The 24,749-nt window shown below is 45.0% G+C and overlaps 1 pseudogene; it reads left to right on the top strand.

The window, feature by feature from the left end:
* The window catches only part of LOC108633341, a 166,320-nt pseudogene that overhangs the window by 116,783 nt on the left and 24,788 nt on the right, over positions 1 to 24,749 (top strand).

Below are 24,749 nucleotides of genomic sequence, written 5' to 3'. Positions count from 1 at the left end.
CCTCTAATCATCGCTCTTTTTTCAGGAAACCACACCCAGGTGCTGCCCCAGTGCAAGGATTCCGTGTCTGAGCAAGCAGGGTCTGCAGCCTCAGAGGAGAGCGCCCCCTACTGCTCAGGTGAGGGTCCCAAGGACAGAAGACTCTTTTCATTCCCCAGGTCTGGGCCTCATTGTCTCATTTCTCCTTCCTCAGACAGCAGGCAGCTCCGCCTGGTGGACGGGGGCGGTCCCTGCGCCGGGAGAGTGGAGATCCTTGACCAGGGCTCCTGGGGCACCATCTGTGATGACAGCTGGGACCTGGACGATGCCCGCGTCGTGTGCAGGCAGCTGGGCTGTGGAGACGCCCTCAATGCCACGGGGTCTGCTCACTTCGGGGCAGGATCAGGGCCCATCTGGCTGGATGACCTGAACTGCACAGGAAAGGAGTCTTACGTGTGGAGGTGCCCTTCCCGGGGCTGGGGGCGGCACGACTGCAGACACAAGGAGGACGCAGGGGTCATCTGCTCAGGTCAGCACTCCAAATGTCCACAGGCTAGGGGAGGGGAGTGCCCAGGAGGACGGGGGTCTGAGCCCTGAGGGAGAGATGCTGAAAGGACCAGAGAAGGAAGCTTCCTCCCATGGAGCCTGTCTTTCCAGCCGACTTGAAGACGAGGTGTTTCACTACCTTCTGCAGCAGCTGAGATTCTGGTCCTTTCTCCTCAGTAGTGTTTCCTGGCAGAGCCTTTTCTCAGTTTTCCTTGAAATCGGGGCTCACTCTTCTGGTACATATGGTAGAGAAGTCTTAAAGCCAAGCTGCTAGTTTTTTTGTTTTGTAACAAATTACCACATAGTTAATGGTTTAAAACAACACATTTATTTCCTTACACTTCTGTAGCTTAGATGTCCAGCAGGAACCTCAGTGGATGGGGATCCAGGTTTCAGTAGGGTCACATCACCTCTGAGACTCTGGGAAAGAATCTGTTTCTTGTCTTTTCAAGCTTCTAAAAGCTGCCTACCTGCCTTCATTCATAATCCCCTTCTGTTCATCATCAGACCAGCAACGCTCCATCTCTCTAACCATTACACATATTCACATCTCCCTCTAACCAGAACGAGGAAAAGTGTTCCACTCTAAAGGATAGTGAGTCTAAGACTGTGATTAGACTGTGCTCAGGTGGTTAATCCATCCTATTTCAGGGTAATCTCAGTCCTTACCTTAATCACATCTGTAAAGTCCCTTTTGCCAGATAAGGAAACACAGACACAGCTTCCATGTAGACATTTGTGGGTCCATTACTCTATCTGCCTCCACACTGTCCACATCACATCCCTTTCATACACTCTTTTAGATGTTTTGTCAGGAAGCAGGAGTCAGCTTCCACTCCCTGCAGGTGTCCAGGGTGGTCTTCCTCTCAGTTCATATCCACTACATCACGGTGGTAGAAATATTTAGAAAGACAGACACAGATGGACAAAGTCGGATGAAAAGGAGACAGGTTTCACTCTGGTCATCTAGTGGATTTGCTTCCTCAGCTGGGTCACAGATGAGTGCTCACAATTTTGGGGAGAGAGGAAAACCCAGAGCACTGTGTGGGGTGCTCACTGTGTCCTGTCTCCTCCCTTTCAATCTCAGAGTTCCTGGCCCTCAGGATGGTGAGCGAGGACCAGCAGTGTGCTGGGTGGCTGGAAGTTTTCTACAACGGGACCTGGGGCAGTGTCTGCCGCAGCCCCATGGAAGACATCACTGTGTCCATGATCTGCAGACAGCTTGGCTGTGGGGACAGTGGAAGTCTCAACACTTCTGTTGGTCTCAGGGAAGGTTCTAGACCCCGGTGGGTAGATTTAATCCAATGTCAGAAAATTGATACCTCTCTCTGGCAGTGTCCTTCTGACCCCTGGAAATACAGTTCATGCTCTCCAAAGGAGGAAGCCTATATCTCATGTGCAGGTGACTTATGTCTGTTTCTGTGTCTGTCCCAACCCTGTAGGAAGTTATTAGTGAGATTTGATATTTTAAAATCTAAGTGATACGTTTAAGTTGAGTTTATAGAATGAAGTTGGATGGATCTAATTTAATCCACATGTTCCAAACTTGCTTTATTAAAAGTTTTTAATTGATATAATTGACATAACATTATATTGTTTGCTGTGTACAACATAATGCTTATATATTTGTGTATATTGATAAATGATCACTACAGTAAGTCTAGTTATATCCATAACCATATATATAGTTAAATATTTTTCTTATATGATGAGGATGTTTAAGATGTATTTTCTCATCATCTTTCAAATAGACAGTATGGTATTCACTATAGTCACCATGCTGTAAGTTATATATCTTCACCTATTAATTTTATGACTCAAGTTTATACCTTTTGACTACATTTGCCCACACCAAATTCCCCACCTCTGGCAGCCACCAACTACTCAGCATCTCTGAACTTGCTTTTTGTTTTAAGATTACACATATCAATGAGATTTTATGGTATTTTTCTATATCTGTCTGATTCGTTTCTCCTAGCATAATGCCCTCAAGGTCCATCCTTGTTGAAATGGGCAAAATTTTCTTCTTTTTTATGGGTGGATATATGTCTGTATTACACTTTCTTTATCCATTCATCCATCAGTGAAGACTTACCTTGTTTGGCTCTTGTATATATTGCTATAAAATACTAAAAAAGTAATGCTGTTAAAGTGCTGCAGTCAATATATCAGCAAATTTGGAAAATTCATCAGTGGCCACAGGGCTGGAGAAGGTCAATTTTCATTCCAGTCCTGAAGAAGGGCAATGCAAAAGAATGTGCAAACTGCTGCACAATTGTGCTCATTTCACATGCTAGCAAGGTTATGCTCAAAGTCTTTCAAGCTAGGCTTCAGCAATAAGTGAACTGAGAACTTTCAAGATGTACAAGCTGGGTTTAGAAAAGGTAGAGGAACCAGAGATCAAATTACCAACATTTGTTGGATCATAGAGTAAGCAAGAGAACTCCAGAAAAACATCTGCTTCATTGACTAGACTAAAGCCTTTGACTATGTGGATCACAACGAACTGTGGAAAATTCTTAAAGAGATGAGAATACCAGACCACCTTACCTGCCTCCTGAGAAACCTGTATGCAGGTCAAGAAGCAACAGTTGGAACTGGACATAAACAACCGACTGGTTCAAAATTGGGAAAGGAATTCGTCAAGGCTGTATATTGTCACCCTGTTTATTTAAGTTATATGTAGAATACATCATGGGAAATGCCAGGCTGAATGAATCAGAAGCTGGAATCAAGATTGCTGTGAGAGATATCAACAGCCTCAGATATGCAGATAGTATCACTCTGTTGGAAGAAAGAGAAGATGAAATAAAGAGCTTCTTGTTGAGGGTGAAAGAGGAGAGTGAAAAAGTTGGCTTAAAGCTCAACATTCAGCATTCTAAAAATTAAGATCATGGCATCTGGCCCCATCACTTCATGGCAAATAAAAAGAGAGAAGGTGGATACAGACAGATTTTCTTTTCTTGGGCCCCAAAAACACTGCTGATGGTGATGGCAGCCATGAGATTAAAAGAGGCTTGCTCCTTGGAAGGAAAGCTATGACACACCTAGACAGAGTATTAAAAAGCAGAGCCATCACTTTGCTGACAAAGGTCCATATAGTCAAAGCTGTGTTTATTTCAGTAGTCATGTATGGATGTGGGAGTTGGAATATAAAGAAGCTGAGTACCAAAGGGTTGATGCTTTTGAATTGTGGTGCTTGGATGCCACAAGTGAATTGCGAGTCCCTTGGACAACAAGGAGATCCATCTTAAAGGAAATCAACTCTGAGTATTAATTGGAAGGACTGATGCTGAAGCTGAAGCTCCAGTACTTCTGCCACCTGATGAGAAGAGCTGACTTGTTGGAAAATACCCTGATGCTGAGAAAGACTGAAGGCAAAAGGAGAAGTGGGCCACAGAGGATGAGATAGATAGCATCACCAATTCAGTGGACATGAATTTGAGCAAACTTTGGGAGACAGTGAAGGACAGAGGAACCTGGCGTGCTGCAGTCCATGGGGTTGCAAAGAGTCAGACACAGCCTGTCAACTGAACAAATATTGCTGCAGTGAATATTGGGTTTTCAAGTTAGTGTTTCCTTCAGATAAATACCCCAAAGTGAAATTGCTAAATCGTATGGCAATTCTATTTTTAATTTTTGATGCACCTCAATACTGTTTCCATAGGGGCTGCATCAACTTACATTCCCTCTAACTGTGCAAAAGCTTTCCTGCCTCTTCACATTCTCCTCAACTCCTGTTATTTCTTCTTTTGGATAAAAGCCTTTCTAGAGGATATGAGGGCATATCTCATTGTGGTTTTGATTTGTATTTTCTGATGATTAGTAATGTGGAGCACGTTTTCATGTACCTATTGGCAAGTTGTATGTATTCTTTAAAAAAAAATTTATCAGTTTCTCTGTCCATTTTTTGAAAGTCATATTGTTTGATTTTTGCTACTGAGTTGTGTGAGTTCCTTGTGTATTTTGGATAATAATCTTATCAGAAATATAATATGCAAATATTTTCTCCAGTTCCATAGATTGCTTTTTCATTTTGTTGATGGTTTCCTTAATTGGGCAGAAGCTTTGTAGCCTTATGTGGTCCCAACTGCTTGTTTTTACTCTTGTTCCCTTTGATTTTGGTGTCAAATCCAAAAAATCCTCACGAAGACTGATGTCAATGATTTTATTTTCTGTTTTTTTCCTGTAGAAATTTTGTGGCTTCAGGACTTGTGATCAAGTCTTTAATCTATTTTGAGTTAATTTTTGTGTGTGGTGTAAGATAATGGATCAGTTTAATTCTTTTGCATGTGGCTGTCCAGTTTTCCCAATGCCATTTATTGAAAAAACTGTCCTTTCCTCATTGTATGTTCTTGGCTTTCTTGTCAAAAATTAATCGACCATACAAATGTGGGTTTATTTCTGGGATCTCTGTTCTGTTCCATTGATCTCTGTGTCCATTTTTATACCAACAACATACTGTTTTGATTAATATAGTTTGAAAACAGGAAGTATGACACTTCCAGCTTTATTACTCTTTCTCAAGATTGCTTTGGTATTCAGCGTCTTTTGTGGTTCCATGCAAACTTTACGATTGTTTGTCTGTATCTGTGAAAATTTCCATTGAAATTTTGGTAAGAATTGCAGTGAATCTGTAGAATGCTTTGAGTAGTATGGGCATGTTAATAATATTAGATTTCCAATCCATGAGCACAGAATATCTTTCCATTTATTTGAGTCATCTTGAGTAACTTCCATCAATATCTTATAGTTTTCAGTGTACAGGTCTTTCACCTCCTTGGTTAAATTTATTCCTAGAGATTTTATTCATTTTCATGCAAATGTAAATAGAATTGTTTTCTCAGTTTTTCTTATAGCAGTTTGTTGTTAGTGTAAAGAAATGCATATGATTTTTGCATATAGATTTTTCTTCTACAACTTTACTGAGTGTATTGTTTCTCATATATTTGCTGAAGTCTTTAGTGTTTTCTACATATAATATCATGTAAGGGGGTTTCTTTCCTCATGACTCTGATGGTAGAGAATCTGTCTGCAATGCAAGAGACCCGGGTTCAGTCCCTGGGTGAGGAAGATCCACTGGAGGAGGGAATGGCAACCCACTCCGGTATTCTTGCCTGGAGAATCCCAATGGGCAGAGGAGCCTGGCAGGCTTCAGTCCTTGTGAACGTAAAGAGTCAGACACGACTGAGTGACTAACATTTCACTTTTCAATCTGCAAATAGTGTCAGTTTTGCCTCTTCCTTTCAGATTTGGATGTCTGATTTTCTTTTCATTGCCTGATGGATCTGGACGGGACTGCCAAAACTAAGTTGAATAAAAGTGGTGAGAGTAGATAATTCTGTCTTGTGTCTGATTTCAGAGGAAAAGCTTTCGATTTTTTACAGTCAAATATGATGTTAGCTGTGAACTTCTCATATAGCCTTAATTATATTGAGATGCAATCCTTCTATAACTACTTTGTAAAAGAGTTTTTATCATAAATGGATTTTGAGTTTGTCAAACATTTTTTCTGCATCCTTTGAGATATGAGTTTTACCTTTGTTTTCTTTATTTGGTGTATCACATTGATTAGTTTGTGAATGTTGAATTATCCTTGCATCCTTGGAACAAATATCACTTGATCATGGTGTATGATTCTTTTAGTGTATTGTCAAATTCAGTTTTCTTATATTTTGTTGAGGATTCTTGCACCTATATTTACCAGAGTATTACCTGTAATTTTCTTTTCTTGTGGTGTCCTTATCTTGTTTTCATATCAGAATAATGTTGGCCTCATAAAACGAGTTTGGATGTGTTTCTTTCTTCTGTTTTTGGAAGAGTTTGAGAAGGCTCCACCACTAAATATTGTTACACTGGGAATTGGGATTTTGAAAATAAATGTTGAATGAAATAAATAAATGTTGGGGAGGACGACAAATAGTTAAGCCATAGCACCTTACTTCCTTCAACATTTCTCTCTCTATCCTTCCCTCCCTCTCCACATGCATAAACACACACACCCCATTCAGGTACACCTTGAATGATATGCTGGCTGTTGCCTGAAACCCACCGCTAAGAATATGGCGAGAGATATTTCAAAAGCAGAGGCTCACTTCCTTCCTTGCCTCTCTTTTTTCACCTCTTTGTCTTTTCCATTTGAAGCCAAAGAGGCATTAAACTATTAGACCTTTTATTGATGATATTTTTCCTATAATTAAACACTGAGAATTGAGAGGTGGTAAAATCTTTGACCATGAAAATGAGCAACCCACTCACAAAGGTCCTGCCATCATTTTCTCAGAGGTTCTCTGCATAGAGTGGGTAGGAGGTTTGATAGGATGATCTGGAAAGAATATACAAATTTTGATACTTTATGACAGGTACTATTTACCCTTCCGGTTTTTTTGTGTTGCTTTGAATTTGTATTTATTTCTCTCAGCTTCAATTCTTTTATATATACTTTTCAGTCTTTTGTTTGTTATTTCTGTATCTTCTCAATACAAATTTTTCTCAGTAGGTTGTTTTTTTTTTTACTCTATTGCAAAAATTTAGGCCTTACTCCATGTGTACATATATCTTCTTAGAATTCTACTAAGTCTTTCCTGTATATTTCCTTTTTAAGAGATTCCTAACCAACACTATGGGCTTTTCTGGTGGCTCAGACAGCAAAGAAACTGCCTCAAGTGCAGGAGACCTGGGTTCAACTCCTGGATAGGGAAGATCCAGTGAAGAAAGGAATAGCAATCTTCTCTAGTATTCTTGCCTGGAAAATCCTGTGGACAGTGTAGCCTGGTGGGCTGCATTCCGTAGGTCACAAAGAGTCAGACACGACTGAGCAACTAACACACACACATAACCAACACTGCATTGTATATCAATTATCTTCCAATTAAACATAAATTTAAAAAGAGTTTCCTTTTACAACAATAGTCTTCACTTTCCCACTTGTCACACTGAATAGTAGGTAAGAGCAGCTTATAGCCTATCTAATAATTTTCCATTAAAATTACATACGTGAGATTTTGAGTATAAATTAACTCTGTTCTTATGGACTGATTATTTTTAATATGAGCTATTATCATAGACTATTACCATTCACTTATATTTGGTTTACTATTTCAGTGATTAGCATGAATTTAAAGAAGTTTTATTTTACTGAATTTTATTCATCTCTTCATTCATTCAATAACTATTTATCAAGCCCTTATCTAGGTATTTAGAAAAGGTTTTCCATAGATACTTGTTGGATGAGTGCATACGATGTGCAGGCACTGTCCTAATAGAAACATGGCGCATATAAGATATACAAGGTCCTTCTAATGGAACTTTCATTCAGAGGAGTGTGTGTACATTTGTAGATGGCTGTGTTTATATTTACTGTGGGGTATGAAGACTGATAAACAAGTAAATATTTAAAGTAATTTCAGCTGGTGATCAGATGCAGTGAATGTTTCAGCCCAGGAGTTAATGAATGAGCCTGTGTTTTCACATGTCATTTACACTGACCCAAGAACATTAGATAATCTTATTTGTGGACAAGATCACCCTCAGCTATTCCTGATCCACTGTTTCCCTGTTGTGTGCAGGAAGAAGACCCAAGAGCTGTCCAACTGCTGCCCCCTGCACAGGTACCTCAGCCCCGTCCCCTCCCCATGGGTCCCAGGGGCTCCTTCCTCCCACCAGGGGAGTCACAGGAGGGGCTGCTGCCTTTTCAGACAGAGAGAAGCTCCGGCTCAGGGGAGGAGACAGCGAGTGCTCAGGGCGGGTGGAGGTCTGGCACAGCGGCTCCTGGGGCACCGTGTGCGATGACTCCTGGAGCCTGGCAGAGGCCGAGGTGGTGTGTCAGCAGCTGGGCTGTGGCCAGGCCCTGGAAGCCGTGCGGGCCGGGACATTCGGCCCTGGAAATGGGAGCATCTGGCTGGACGAGGTGCGGTGCGGGGGCCGGGAGTCCTCCCTGTGGGACTGTGCTGCAGAGCCCTGGGGGCAGAGCGACTGCAAGCACGAGGAGGACGCTGGTGTGAGGTGCTCTGGTGAGTGAGGGGCTCGGGGTCCGCCCTGGGTGAGCTGGGGCAGCATGGGGGGCAGTGGGCTGGGCCGCGAGTGGTGGGGAGTTTGTGTTCAGACAGTGTCCAGGTCCTGGGGCTCTGATCTAGGACAGGGGAGCTGGGAGGACTGGACACTGGTGTTGTGGAGACTGAGGTCTGATTTTAGGCTCAGGAGGGAAAAATGGGTTTGCCTGCGTTCTGGCCAATTCCCTTTCCTCACACTGCTACTTTTCTCTTTAGGTGTAAGGAAAACATTGCCCCCGACTCCAGCAGGTACTGTGAACATTCATGGGCTGGAGAGGATACTCAGGTCTGGGGACCTGTTCTGTGGCTCTCTGACAGCTCAGGAGAGGAAAGAGCCTGAGGAGCCCTGGCTGGTGGGGAGGAGCCCAGGGCGCTATGTTGGGGAACTCCTCTGCCTTGGTTCCTGGGGCCACAATTTTCTCATGACTGGGGTCCAAGGGAGACTGGTTCCTGTGTTGCAGAATCTAAGGTTCTCCCACCGGCCTCTGAGTGTTGCTCCTCATCAGCGAGGTGTGGATCCCAGGACTGTTTGACGCTCTGTCCCCTGAAGCCCAAGGAGAATGGATGAGCCGGGTCCTCAGAGGCTGTCTCGGCAGGGCAGCTCCCTGACAATCCCCAGCTCTGCTTTGGGGCCACTCTGGCCGGAGTGGAGCTGACCCATCTCAGGACGAGACCCGGGGGAGCCAGGCCACTGTCAGTGCACCTGTGTCTGAGGCTGGGACGCCATTGTCTGGAGTCCCTGGAAATGCTGGCACAGGGGGTTTCTCTGTGCCCAGGACCTTCTCCCCACCCTGTTGCCTTGTTCTCTTTAGGGTCCAGACCAGTTTCAAGTCCTCTCCCTGGCATCTTCTCCTTGCTTGGGGTCCTCTGCCTCATCCTGGGGTCCCTTCTCTTCCTGGTCCTCATCATCCTGGTGACTCAGGTGTTCAGATGGAGAGCAGAGCGCAGAGGTGGGCTGCAGGGGGAACTGGGGACCAGAGAGAGTGTGTGGAGGCAGGAGATGGGACAGGTGTTAGGAGGGGAACCTGGGCCAGGTCTCAGTTGTGAGTCTGAAGAACTCCATGCACTCTGTGCTGAGCTCTAAGGGGTGAGTAGACAGGTTCTTAGGACTGGGGCGTGAACTCTCATAAGCCATGGCCTCTCCTAGGAGAGCAGACAGAGTCGGGGCTGAGCTGTGAATTCAGGTCAGACGTGCTGACATGGTGCACGGGGTGGAAGATGATGCGAAGGTCCAGGTAGCCTCCGTGTGAACATCGGGAGATAGAGGGTGGGCGTGCTGGACCAGGGTGTCTGGGGCAGCACCTCTGACCTGCTGGGGGATCTCTCAGCCTTATTCAGCTATGAAGATGCTCTTGCTGAAGCCGTGTATGAGGAACTCGATCACCTTGTGACTCAGAAGGAGGGTCTTCTGGGCAGCCCAGGTGGGTGTCTCTGTCTGCCCTCCTGGGACTTCTGGTTGTCACACCCACTGGGTGTGGGCATTTCCTCAGCATCTGCAGAACCCACACATTCCCCAAGCTCACAGAGTTGTCTCTTCAAAGTGGCAGGATGGTCTCTCACAGCCCTGTGAGCCCCCAGCCTCTGTCTACACTGCAAGAGCCAGACCTGCCCCTTCTCAGCTTTAACTCAGGTCCCGTGGGTGTGGGAGGCTCATTCTGTGTGTTGTTTTTCTCCACTTTAGGCTTCCTGTCAGATGGTGAGGACAGCCATGACTCCAGATCCGCTCCAGGTAATAGAGGTGGACCTGCTTCAGCTGAGTGTTGCGGAGGAGAGTTTCCCTCCTCATAGAGAGGAGATGTAAGGGGAACAGTCTTCCTCTGATGGACCAGAGGGATCCCCTGTGTCCAGATCGGGTCTGTCCTCCTTCTTTGGCTGTTCTGTGATGTCTCACATTTGGGGCTGGGCTCTCTGTGTTCAGAATCACAAGAGGCACACACTGGTTTTATTTTTATTTTTTATTTTTTTTTAAATTTTTTTTTTTAAGATTTAAAATATTTTATTTTTTATTTTTTTTTAAATTTTAAAATCTTTAATTCTTACATGCAAATAACATCTGTAAAGCACAGTTTGTCAAAATACTTTAGTAATGCTCAATGGTAGGAGAGTTGCTTTGAGATCTATATTTTCAGTTAGGAAATATTAAGATATGTAAAGTCATGTTTTGGTTTCTGGACACATCAAAATGAAACATGGTCTCAGAGAAAAAAATATTTTGAAACAAGGAGTGTCTGGTGCCTCTATTTAGTAGCTCAGAAACTCTGGGTCAGAAGGGATCTTAGGTATTTCCCAGACCAACCCACTTACTGTGATTTCATCTGACCCCTGCTGTGCCCTCAGAAGCCCCAGATCAGAAGACCTATGCCCTTGGTGAGGGTTATGATGATGCTGAAGAGGTACCAGTGCCTGGGGCTCCTCCTACCTCTGAGGGGAGTGAGGAGGAAGTGCCCCCAGAGAAGGAAGATGGGATGAAGTCTGAGACAGGTGAGTGAAGTTAGCTGATCCCATGTAATCTTTGGTCTCTTTCCTGGAAAGGGTGAATTTGAGCTCCTCAATGTCCAGCCTCACTACAGTTTCTCATGCATCTGAGAATCTCATGCAGGGTAACCTCTGCATTTGATGGGCTTCCCTGGTGGCTCAGATGGTAAAGAATCTGCCTGCAATGCAGGAGACCCGAGTTTGATCACTGGATCAGGAAGATCCCCTGGAGAAGGGAATGGCTACCCACTCTAGTATTCTTGCCTGAAGAATCCCATGGATAGCGGAGCCTGGCGGGCAACAGTTCATAGGGTTACAATGATTCAGACACAACTGAATAAAAAGCACTTCACTGCCTGGAGGCAGGTCTTCTCAGAGCTCCTGTGTGAGCACAGGTCTCCTGTGATGCAGGGTTTCCACAGGAGCTGAGGCCCCAGAGAGTAAATGGACTGGATCTGAGAGGACAGCTGGGATCCGTCCTCACTGTAACTGATATGAAATAATCTGAGCCTCCTGCCCACCCCTGGGTCCCAGGGATGCTTTGTCATCACCACTTGCTTAACTTGCTTCCTCCTCACTGTCTGGCCCCCTTGTCTCTGTTCTAAATCGTACTTCTCTTTCCTCTTTCAGGCTCTTCTCTAAATGTCTTTAGAGAGGAAGCTGATCCTGGAGAAGGAGAAGAGAGCCCCTGGCTGCTCCAGGGGGAGAAAGGGGACCCTGGGTACGATGATGTTGAACTAAGTGCCCTGGGAACATCCACAGTGACTTTTCCATGATGTTGTATTAAATACAAGATCATGCCGCAGATATTCTAATTGCCTGTATCTCAATAGAACAGTGCTGACCTGTGATTGTGTTATATGGAAATTGCTCAAAATGAAATATTCTGAATAAATTTTTTTTTTGCTTTGTTAATTATTACCAAGTTCCATGTCAAATGCTCTAAGAGGATTGGTCCTCAAACACCATTTACCTCAAAGGAAATATACGATGAGTGCACTGCCCTTTTTCTCACCTTCTTCAAAGGCTAATGAGGCCATGAATTTGCCCGGGATCACTGATGCTCCGGGTCACTGTTGCTTAGAAAACGTATCTAAACTTGGTGCACATTCACATCCTCCTTCCTAGCAAGATGCCTTTGTTGACCGAAAAGTATAGTGGGATTTGGTGGGAAGGCTTAAGACTCTAAGCCCTGAGACAAAATCTCAGTAGCTCTGAGAAAACTGCTCCAAAGAGGCAGCAGGGGAAGTCAGGCTGTATACAAGTCTGCAGCAAAGGGAGCAGGGAGCCTGAACATCAAAGATCAGGTGTCAAGTTAAGGAATGTAGCGTTCTATGTGTGGGAAGATGCAAGCCTCTGGACTCACTGGATTCAATCCTTCCACATGCAGCTCAGCTATCTGGGGCAACGCTGGTTCCCTGTTCACCTTAAGGAGCGGCAGATGGCTGCTTCTTGCATTCCCCAGCTTCTCAGCAATCACCATGGGGTGGGGGCGGCAACATCCCCTGGATCAGTTTTGGGAGCCCTCATTCACAACTGGAGACCAGAAATCACTGATGGTGGTGACATTTCTTGTTTATTGATGTGGCAGGAGATATTTTCATTTCACAAACTCATGGGAAAAACCCAGTCGTGAACATTCCTGTATGTTCTTCCCTGAGATGCCACATCACCTGTTTTAACCTGTTCTTGGGCACCAGACTTGGGTGTGGGTTTCAAAGTGGGAATTTGCTGGTGGGAGAGAATGGATACAGCTTTCCTTATCCTGCTTAAGTGTTCATGGATCAGTTAAAACTCTAACTCTAGGTAACTACCTCTGCCTTTTCATCTCTCATTCCCTAGGTTACTTGATCTGTTTATTCCTCAAGCAGATACAGATTCCTCCTTGCTCTTCTCTCATGTCTACTTGGTTATCAAATCCTTATAAATACATTCTTTCCATCCCTGCCTACTGTTTCTTCAGAACGTTGCCATTTCTTGTCTGCCCAATTATCTATCTTTCTGAGCAAATTATATCAGCTCATATCTCTCTCTAAGTTGATGGATGGCAAATTGGTGCTCACCCACAGCCTGAATGCACGTGGGACAAGAGGGCAAGAAGGTGGAGACCTAGACAGAGGGGATCCAGAAGAAGGGATAGATGGGAAAATCAGGTATGTTTGTCTACTTATGTTTCAAAGATGTGGATGGAGGGGCCTGATATGATTGAATTCTTAAAGGAAGAATTTCAGACTAATGGGCTTCTCTGAAAAACAAGCTGTTTCAAGATTGCTTTAATCTGGTTGCTACTGAAAAAGTAAACGTGATCCTGCTGTGATTCTTCAGGGTAGAGAGAGCTGACATGTAGGAGTGGCCAAGTAAAGATTACATTTCACAACACCCTCCTCCCCACCAGTTCCATTGTGGACATGTGGAGAGGCTGCTGAACTAATATAAGACCTGAGAGTGATGGCGTGCTGTGAGTTGAACCCACCCAGTCCCTGGCTGATGGCTCTGCATGGTGTCCAGGGCTCCGACCTACAGTCACGCTTGCAGTCTTCATAGTTCTAGGCTGTGCTTGGGGATTAGAAGATGCCCAGGAGTTCTCCCAGGGCAGCTCACATGGCTACTCACCATTGGGAAGTGATGAAATAAATGACATATGATGAAAGAAATAATGTATACCCACCAAGAAGCTCAGGGAACTCCAAAAAATGCAGGTAAACAATCAAATCTGGGGAAAGAACATGTGAACAAAATAAGACTGAAAAATGATTATTTATTATTATTGCTTTCAGTGTTTGGTTTCCCTGGGTCTTGGTTGACACCCACGGGCTTTCTCTAGTTGCGGCAGGCGGGCACTGCTCTTCTTGTGGACAGCAGGCCTCACTGCGGGGGCTTCTCTTGCTGCGGAGCACAGGCTCTAGGTGCACAGGCGTCAGTAGTTGTAGCATGCCCGCTCCTATTGGCAGTTTGCAGGTCCCACAGCACAGAGTAGCTGTGCCCAGGCTCTGAGCTGCTCCACAGAATAAATTCAGTTTTGTTTTTTTTTTCCTGTACAGAGACTGAAATCATAAAAATGGAAGCAAACAGGGAGTTTGCTGATGGTTTAGTGGTTAGGATTCGATGCTTTCCCTGCTGTGCCTGTATTCTATCCTGGTCAGACAACTGCGCAATGAGGCAAAAAAAAAAAAAAAAAAAAAAAGAGAGAGGGAACCAAACGGAAATTATGTTGCTTAAGATTACAATGAATGAAATGCAACAAAATGAAAAATGCTACAGAGAGCAGCAGCAACAGCAGAAGACTCTTTGAGGCACAAGACAAGAAAATTGAAATTAGCCAGCCAGAGGACAAAGAAGAAAAAAGAATGAAAAGGTGTGAAAGAACCTGTGCGAACTCTGGGATAATGTTCACAGTAACAACCTGCACATTATTGGAGTCCCAGAAGGAGAAGAGAGGGAGAAAGGGACAGAGATTGTACTTAGAGAAATAATACCAGATAAGTCACACATCTGATGAGACTTAGGCATCCAAGTTCATGGAGCTAATAGGTCACCCCTCAGAGTTCACTCAAAATGATCGTCTCCAAGACACACTGTTTACAATCAAGCCAAAGAGAGAATTTTAGAAGCATCAAGATAAAAGCAAATGCTCACAAAAAAGAAATTCCCTTGAGAATATCAGTGGACTTCTGAGAAGAAACTTGTCAAGCCAGGAGAGGAAGGGATGATATATTCAAACTGATGAATGTAAACCTGCCAGCCAAGAATACTTTTCTCAGGAAGGTTGTCTTTCAGAAATGGAGACGCGATAAAGACTTTCCCAAACAAACAACAGTTGAGGGAGTTCACCAACACAGGCTTGTCTTACAAGATTGCCGAAGGGAGTTCTTCAAGCTAAACGAAAGATGTTAATTATTACATGAAAGAAGTGAAATTATATAACTGACTTGTAAATGTAAATGTGTAATCCAATACAGAATACACTGAATATGGTAGTGTGTTAACCAGTTAGCTCCAGTCTAGGGGAAGTATTAAAATAACTATAGAGAAAGATATTTTGTTAGTGATATGCAATATAAAGAGAGGTAAATTCTGACATCAAAAACAGAAAGTGTAGGGAGCGGATTGCATGTGATTGAAATTAATTTGTTATCAGTGTAATAGAGACCACTGTGTCTATAAGATATTTTATGTGAACCATGTGGCAATAAAAATGTAAAAACCTATAGTAGATTGACAGAAAGTAAAGAGAAAAAAAATCAAAGCACATCATTATCCAAAATCATCAGTTCACAGTTCTAACTGTTGTACAGAACAGTCGAGTTGTCCTGGTCTCTACAGCATCCTTCAGGATCAGCCCCAGAGGACTCTCCTTTCACAAAGTGAAAAACTCATTAGTTAGTCTATTATTATAAGCCAAAGAACTCTTTCTGCACCTCATCTCCTTCCTTATATCATATAGATGGTGCAGCTGTACTTTTTTAATTGCAAATTTTCATTCTGTGACATTCCTGTGTGGTTTTTATTGAAAAACTGCCAAATGATAAATCATCCCAATACCCTATCTCTGTTGGTTCTGGTTAAGACTTAATAAGAAGCCACATGTGAGCGTGTTGTGGTTTGTCTTGTGTATCCTTAGACACAGAGATTTGCAGAGTTTGTTGTGATGTATCTGGTGGTGATATGCACCTTCTGTTTGAAAATCAAAGTTTGCCCTGTTAATTGCTGAAAGCACTTACCTTTAAAACAAAGGTATCAATTAGCCAAATGATGTCCTCAAAACTAGTTCTTTATATTTAAGATACTCTTTTAAAATTCTAGCATAGTACCATTCAGTCATTCAATAAATATTAGCTGAGCATGTATTAGTCAAGGCTATGGTTTTTCCAGTGGTCATGTATGGATGTGAGAGTTGGAGTGTGAAGAAAGCTGAGTGCCAAAGAATTGATGCTTTTGAACTGTGGTGTTAAAGAAGACACTTGAGAGTCCCTTGGACTGCAAGGAGATCCAACCAGTCCATTCTAAAGGATATCAGCCCTGGGTGTTCTTTGGAAGGAATGATGCTAAAGCTGAAACTCCAGTACTTTGGCCACCTGATGTGAAGAGCTGACTCATTGGAAAAGACTCTGATGCTGGGAGGGATTGGGGGCAGGAGGAGAAGGGGATGACAGAGGATGAGATGGCTGGATGGCATCATGACTCAATGCACATGAGTTTTAGTTAAGTCCAGGTGTTGGGATGGACAGGGAGGCCTGGCGTGCTGCGATTCATGGGGTTGCAAAGAGTCAGACATGACTGAGTGACTGAACTGAACTGAGCATCTATTAACTTATAGAGAGTGGAAATACAGAGCTTATACACAGGAACAGGCCTCACTCCAATCCTGGGCCTTGGCAGGGCCTCAGCAGATGCCTGCAGCCTGTAGGAGCCTTGGAGAGCATGCCCAGATGTGGCTGTATTCGATGATAAGGAAATGAGAATCTGTTCACAGACTTTTAGATTTTAAAGGAGGAACACATTTTGCTGTGTTTCCAGTGTCTTAAGCTGGTCTCACCTGCACCAAAGCTCCATGTGTAATAGAGCATCAGTTCACAGAGCTCAAGTCTGAGCAACCACAGCCTTTGAACTATGAGGGCCATCCCAGTGGCACTAATCTTGGGTTTAAGAATGACCACCCACAGGAGCTCAATAGCTCTGGAGTTGGTCATTACATCAACTCTGAGCAGAGGTGGATTAATCATGAAGCTAATGAAGCTTCACTTTCACAGCCTCTCCTTACAACAGCCCCTTCCAAGTCCCATGAGGGAAGCCCTAGGGCTGTGTTCACAAGGATATAGGTTTTGAAACCGACATTTTCTTGAGATGAAGAAAAAAATGTTCAGCAAAATCATTTCCTAACCAGATGTGAAGAGTTTATCAAGTGTATGAAGCACTAAATCCAGGAATTAAATTTGTTCAGGACATCAAGAAAAGACTTAGGGGGCTTAGACAGTACATGCTGAATACTTGCCTTTTCATTAGTACAGGATTGGTAGAAGATAAAAACAGGATCAAAGATAATGAACTGACTAACTCAGAGGAAAGAAGAGCTGTTTAAGGATGAAGGTCAAGGTGCTAAGAGACAAATTCAGGAAACTGAGCCTGACTGTCAGCACAGAGTGATGTAAAGGGAACAGGAGATGCACCAGGGGCGGGTGCAGTTAGACAGGACTTGCATTAGTTGTTGGTCACTCAGAAATGGTGACTGAGAAACAACCAAGCCCAACAGAGGAAGCAAGGTGAGGCCTGAGGGAGCAGCTTGGGATGAAGACACAGAAGGAAGGGGAGATCCCGGAAAGGACCTGCTTCACGTGACAGATTCTGTCTTCTTTTCAAGTCTTCTTTCTCCTTTGTATCCATCAGAAGAGACTCTGCTCTGCTGCTGCAAAACTGACCCGCAAATCTCAGTCACATACACAGATATATATACACACACAGACAGACACAAATGCTCACATACATACACACTCATACAAACACACACACACACACATATACACACACAGACACTCATCGCAACCTACAGATGTTTGTGATCAGTGAGGCTCTTGCACATGTACCATCTGGAACATGCAGCCTCTGGGGCAGGAAAAAGAGACTAGAGAGTCACACTTGGGCTTTTCCGGCCTACACTCAGAAGTGCCACAGGTGACACCACCCACGCTTCATTGGCCACAATGAGTCAACGGGGAGTAGAAATGCAGCTGTTTGACGAGTATTACTGTCTATCCACATCCTTCAGTAGAACTCCTGAGAGCAGTGCTGTCAGTTTTTTCTCACCTTGCAGAAGCTTCTGAGGTACAGCTTTGTGCAGAGATTGAACATGATCTGACCCTCTGGAGCGGGCCTGAAGGCATTTTCTGTTTGGATCCTTTGGCTGGTGTGTCTCTGACTCCTTCCTCCACCTCAGTCTGTGCCGGGTGGGGTCAGCCAGATTAGTGCCCCCGCCTCCCTTCCCCGCTCGGCATCACTCGCTGCATAGTGGTTTTCAGCATTTGTTCACGCATTCATTGCTTATCCAATGTTTGTTAAACCCCTTCTCTGTGTCTTTACTTGACCTTATAGAGACACTGAAGAACAAGACACAACACTTGCTCTCAAGAAGCCCCCACTTTAGAGGCAACAAGAAAGTTTTTACAGATTGAAGAGACAACAGCAGTAATTTTGAGCTGGAGGAATTAGAAAGAGTTCACAGAGGTGCCAACTCTGTGCATCTAAACACAGGGAAAGATATACATATATTCTTTCTGTAGTGAGCTTGAAAATATGTCCTCTAGGATTCAACTGGAGAAGGCAATGGCACCCCACTCCAGTACTCTTGCCTGGAAAATCCCATGGATGGAGGAGCCTGGTGGGCTACAGTCCATGGGGTCACACAGAGTCGGACATGACTGAGTGACTTCACTTTCACTTTTCACTTTCATGCTTTGGAGAAGGAAATGGCAACCCACTCCAGTGTTCTTGCCTGGAGAATCCCAGGGATGGGGGAGCCTGATGGGCTGCTGTCTATGGGGTCGCACAGAGTCGGACACGACTGAAGCGACTTAGCAGCAGCAGCAGCAGAATTCAAATATGCATAAATGTAATATTCACTATTTTTATAACTGATTTCATCTTGTGCAGTAGCAAGTGGTGTTTGCATGAATTGAAAGTTCCACAAAGTTAACACAGACTCTCCTGTTTTAAATCACAGACTCTCCCATTAAAAATTTGTCCCCCAAGTTAGCTTGGGTTTATGGTAATAATTATCTTGTCAACTCCAGTTGAAGCTCCCTGCTGACACTGGTTTTCCTGTGTTTAAGGAGACATCTTCTTGTCTCTCCTCCCCCAGATGGTGTCTGGCGTGGGAGGGTTTCTTCCTTCCCAGCAGCAGTGGGGAAGTGTCCTTGGTCTGCATGCTCTCCACTTAGAAGCTGCTTGTCTTTGACTTAGTAGCTTTGATTGCTCAGGTTTCTGCCATGCTCTCTGTTAGATGTTGCTGGTTGTAGACTGTAAAGGGCTGAAGAGAGATGATGGGCTGGACCTCAGCCAGCTCATGACCAAGCTCATCACATGCCCTTGTTATGAAGTGGTCTTTAGTAAAGAAGCCTTTACCAACCTTGGTCTCATCCATACAAGGAACACAGATGGTGAGGTGGGTCTCCAAAACTTTGGTGTAACAAATCATTAATTGTTTCCTTTTAAAGTTGTATAGTTATTTTTTAATCCAAAAATATTTTGCATATTAGTCACTCTGATTGGCCCTGAAAATGTCCCTCTACCAAGGATATTTAATTATTAATTTTCCCAGCAAAGAGATTACTGAACCTCTGAAATCTCCATATTTTCATGGTGATTTGGGCATAATAATGCTACATATTGTATTGCTTTACAATCCATGAGATGAAATAAACAGTCTAAGTTAAAGAACAGGATTCCTCCTGCTCTTTACTTCTGCACTTCTAATTCAATACAGAAGCTGTAAAACTAAATTTTTTTATAACAGAATTTCTTCCTGTTACAGTTATGTGTGGTTTGAACTGAAAATATGCCAAAAGATAAGTATATAAACATCTGGACCACATGGCAATATCTGATTAAGACCAGAACAGGAGGCTTCATGGTGTTCATCTGTCAGTGTGCTGAGGTCTGTCTTCTTTATCTTTAGATATTCAAAGATGCAGCATTTATACATGTTTAGAACTGGCTCTCTCAGCACTGCTCTTGGAATGGGGCTAGCCTTGTTTCTGGCATTGCAACTGACTGCATTCATTGCAGAAAAGTGTAGAAGTGAACCATACCTAGCTTATGCCATTTAATCTATTGAAATAGCATTACAACAAGTGACACAACTTGCATTGTATTGTTAAGTCCTCATACCAAGTTAAATTATATCTCAAAAGATTTCTTTTGATTGAAATGATTTGTGCAAAATACCTGGCTGACATTCATTCACTCAGGTATACAATAGACATCATTTAGGATTTTTAATTAGCAGGCATTGGGGATAAGCAGATGAATTAGACACAGAACCTTTACCAAGTCCATTTATAAAGTAAAATTAGCAAGTAAACAACTTAATTCATGAGGTTCACAGTTGGTAAGGTCGAGGTTCATGAGCAGTAGGACCTCTCTCTGGGGCACAGGGAGAAGGGGCGATGTATGGAAGACTCACAACTCTGGCCCCAATCACCATCACAGCATGTGTCCTGGGAGAGTTCTGACAGCTCCAGTCAAGGCTGCAGGTAACAGAATTGAATTCCTGTTCTAGAGTCCTGGGATTCCTGGGATGGGATGGAGAGAGGGGCCCTAATATTGCTTCTCTGCCAAGATGAGGTACTACTGTTGACTAGTGGTTATATCTCTTACTAATGCCAACTCATTTAATTCTAACCAAAACTCTCTCATCTATACACAAGTATAACTCTCCTTTTACAGACAAAGCCACTATACAGAGAGTGTAAGGACCCTGTTCAAGGTCACACACATGGTATGTGGCTGAGCTCTGAGTCAGGCCGGGGCAGACTGGTTCCTGAGCCTGTTCTCCTGACCCCTGAAGTTCACATGGACACAGCTAGGTTAGTGTCCTCCCTAAAGCTTTCCTCCTTCAAATCTTGGATGAGGTTAGACACTGAGATTTCCTTATGTGTCAGAGAAGACGAACCTTCATCAGAGGGCGAGTTGGTCCCTGCTGACCCTGCATCCCCAGCTCTGGGGTAGAGGGTGCGGCCTGGTCACAGTCTGCTGGTGCTGGCTTAGCCCCTCCTTCCTGCGCACTCCATCCTTATAGCAGGGTGTGGAGTCCCTAACAGTATGTTACCTGCGAGGTCTCCATCCTGAGGTGAGACCACGTGTACCTGGTTCACTAAGTGCGTCCCTGTGTCATCCTGTGGGAGGAGTGACTGGACTCCAGGAAGCGCATCCTGTATCTAGGTGTCTGTCTGGTGGTTTCTGGTGATGCTGTGGAGTGGAGTCCATAACTGGGTAAAGAGTGGTGACTCTGGGCCCCAGGGGGAATAGAGCATCGACTCTGGTGACTGAGCAGATCCTGTTCCTACTCCAGCGCCTGAGTTTATGTTCTGGTTCTGACATTTATAATCAGCGATTATCACTCTTGTGTTAAGCATCCAGAAGGAGATGGGGTTCATGTACAGATGGGGGCTTGGAAGTCAGAGGAACACAGCACAAGGAAGTGTTATAAAATAACGGGTTAATATTAACATATTTAGAGGGAGAAAGCATGTGTTTAATGGAGTTTTCTCCCTTTTCGTTTACCTGAGTCTCAAGTAGGAAGGATGGGTATGGCAGGACAGAGAAGCTGTGTCTGCTGACCGGGATGAGGGGTCCTTCCAGTGGGGGATGTGACAGGCCTGTGGACTGGTCCACAGCTGCCCTCCGTGTTGGCTTCATGAGACCTTCAGGTGTGGGTGGGGGAGGGTATGAAGCCGTCTCGGGGCTCTGGTGGGCACTCTGGGGCATGTGTGTCACAGACGGGTCCTTCCCAAGTTTGCGCTGAAATGATGAGAGTCAGGGTGAGGGGGCCTCAGGGTGGGTTTGTGTGGACCACAAGGTGCATCATGAGAGTCTTTAGCCCTAGGGAGTATAAGGACTGAGGCAGTATGTTAGTGACCTTGAATTTCGATGGGAGAGCTCTGTCTTGCCTTGTTACTGCCCTTCTCAGTCTCTATACTCATCCCTGGGCTGCTTTCTGGAGAGCATCTGGGAGCTTCTCTGATCAGTGGGACACAGCAAGGCAGCAGTGGCCACTCTGGACATCAGCCCCTTCTGCTTGGCTCTGTGCCCTCAACCCACCTGGGCTTCCATTCTTGCCACCACCTTTCCTCTTGAACTCAGAACGAATGATCCCTCTTCTCTTTTCTGCTTCACTCGCCTCTTCTTTGCCCCTTGCCTGCAGCCACTGTGCAGCAGAATACTTCCTATTTATCCTTCTGTCTGGGGGCGGTTCCCTTAAATAATATTTTGCATCTTCTTTAGTTATGGCTTATAACACAGGTGGGTTCTGAATCCTATCAAACCAAACTCTCAATATCCAAAGGGGGAAATCGTGAAGTTTAGAAAATGTTGATCTGTCTAAGCTACATATTTTCTTCTAGAGATCCCCACTCCTATTTTGGAGGGCCAGGGTTGAATGATGACTACTACTTTCTCTTTGTTTCCTGTAACAGCAATCTCTTTCTCTCCTGAAGCATTATTTGTTGAGTAGGTGAAAGGGGTATTTCACGTAAAATGAAATGTAATAAAGGGAAAGGGATTTAGCATGTCTGAAAATCCCTTATTTGGCTTCCCAGGTGGTTCAGCAATAAAGAACCTGCCTATCAATGCAGGAGACACAGGAGACATGGGTTTGATCCCTGGGTCTAGAGGAACCCCTTGAGACGAATCCCATTTCTAGAGAAATGGCTACCCACTCTAGTAGTCTTGCTTGGGAAAGCCTATGGACAGACGAGCCTGGCGGGTTACAGCCCAGGGGTCACAAAGAGAAGGACACAACTGAGCAGAAACACACCTTCTCCAGGACCCAGTCTCCAGATCATTCTGAGAAGGGAAGAAAGACCTGCAGTCTCATTCCCTCAACTTAATGGTTTCCACCTCACCCTCTCCTTGGTCACCTGTGAATTCCTGCAATCCTTGTCCTCATTTTCTGCTGGTCCAATAAATATCCTTGTATTTCAAGCCTTCTTGTAGTACTCTGCTTCCAGCCTGAGGTCAGTACTTGGAAGATCAGTGTTTGATCAGAGTTATTCCCCACTGGCCGATTGATTCCACAACCTGACTCTGTGAAATCTCACAGTCCTTGGGGATCGGCCAGGGTGATCAGAGGAAAGAAAGGTTTTCTACGGCAGCCCTGATGATGGGGCCCGGTTGTCAGGACCACGGAAGCAGGAGGTCAAAGGACCGTGTTGCTCATATAAGGAGATGTTGAAGACGCAGAAGCTCATTGGTGTCTGAGCTTCAGAAAGTGGCAGATGCAGCCTGCGATAGTGCCTGAAATGGTGAGAGGTGTCGCTATTGGCTCTCAGGAGGGAGGGTGTAAGGGGTGGTCTATATAGACCCCGGTGGCACCCTGACACTCCTCACAGGCTGATCCTGCAGCTGGGACTGTGACCTGGAGGACGTGGGGTCAGGATGGCTCTGGGCAGACACCTCTCCCTGCGGGGACTCTGCGTCCTCCTCCTCGGCACCGTGGTGGGTGGTCAAGGTAAGAGCTGCCCCTCTGTCCTGGGTTCACAGCAGGGAAGTGGACGCCTTGATGAAGGGAAAAGTGTATGGAGTTGTGGAGCCGCAGTCTTAGTGTTTTTGACCAAAAAGTAGCCACGCTGACTGTGAACACTGGTCTGTCTCCTGTGCGGGGTCCACTGGTCATAGCGGCATATTTTACAGAGCAGTGAGGCTTGGTCTGGACCGAGCTGGGTCAGCCTGAGTTCCCTCTGCTGTTTCCCTTGTTCTCAGGGAGCTTCTAGGAGTCCCAGTGGCTCCAAGTGTGTGGAAGGTCCAGCGACTGAGCTCAGCGGGGACTCTGGGCTGTTCCCACATGCTCCACGTGCCTAGTGTGTGAGCATCGCCCCTGGGTCCCCGTGTTTCCTGTCTATGCTCCTGTAGGCTCTGGGCTTGTGTGTGTGTGTGTATGTGTGCAGGTGAGGAGTGTGTGAGGGTGTGTGTATGTGAGAGTATGAGGAGTGTGTGTGTGTGAGTGTGTGAGGAGTGTGTGAGTGTGTGAGGAGTGTGTGAGTGTGTATGTGTGTGTGAGGAGTTTATATATTTGCGTGTGTGAGGGTGTGAAGAGTGTGTGAGGGTGTGAAGTGTGTATGTGTGTGTGTGTGTGGAATATGTGAGGAGTGTGTGAGTGATGTATGAGGATGTGTGAGGAGTGTTTGAGTAGCGTGGGAGATTGTGTGTATTTGTGTGAGAATACGTATGTGTATGTGGGAGCGTGTGAGGCTGTGTGTGTAAGGGGGATGGAGTCTGTCTCTGTGAGAGGAATGGGGCTGCTGAGCATGGACTGTGTCTGCTGGTCTGTGAAGCACTTGGGTGTCCACAGGGCTGGGTGTCACGGCCACTCCTTGTAACTGGATCAGAGATAATCGTGCCCCTGCCCGCCTCTCTCTGGCTCCTCGTCCCCATCCCCCAGGCTTCCCTCTGCTTGTTGACGTGTCTGCCCAGCACTGGGCTTTGTGAGAGGCTCTGCCTGCTGGCCTCGCCTGTTCCCACCAGGTGTCATTAGGGAGCAGAGAAGCCCGCGTTCAGGAGAGGGGACCTCTTGTCTGTAGAGATCAGTTGATGCATAGCCTCAGGTGTATAAGTTCCCGAGTCCATGCCCTGGTCCCCGTGACTCATTTCCTGATGTGCTGGGGGCCTGGGATGGTCCTTTCCCCTCCCAGGATCTGCTGTGACTCTGTAGGGAGCCCTTTCTTCATGCCCTCTCCTGTCCCTCCCTGGAGCTGCTTTCCCCTGAGTGAGGGTGGAGTGTGTTACCAATCCTTCCTCATGGTCTGCAGGGTTTCTTTGGACAAATCCGCGGATCTCCTTATGGAAGTCCTCTTGGGTGACAGAATTATTTTCTTCTCTTTGTACTTTTAGAATTCTCTCTTTCTCTTTGCATCTGAACAGTTTACTTGGTGAGTCTTGGAGAAGGTTGTTTTGGCTTGAAATTTTGGGGTGATTTATTAGCTTCTTGAA

Source organism: Capra hircus, chromosome 5 (assembly GCF_001704415.2).
Source record: "Capra hircus breed San Clemente chromosome 5, ASM170441v1, whole genome shotgun sequence".
NCBI classification, from domain to species: Eukaryota; Metazoa; Chordata; class Mammalia; order Artiodactyla; family Bovidae; genus Capra; species Capra hircus.
Note: the sequence above shows the minus strand (reverse complement) of the source record. Positions and strands in the feature narration are given on the sequence as shown.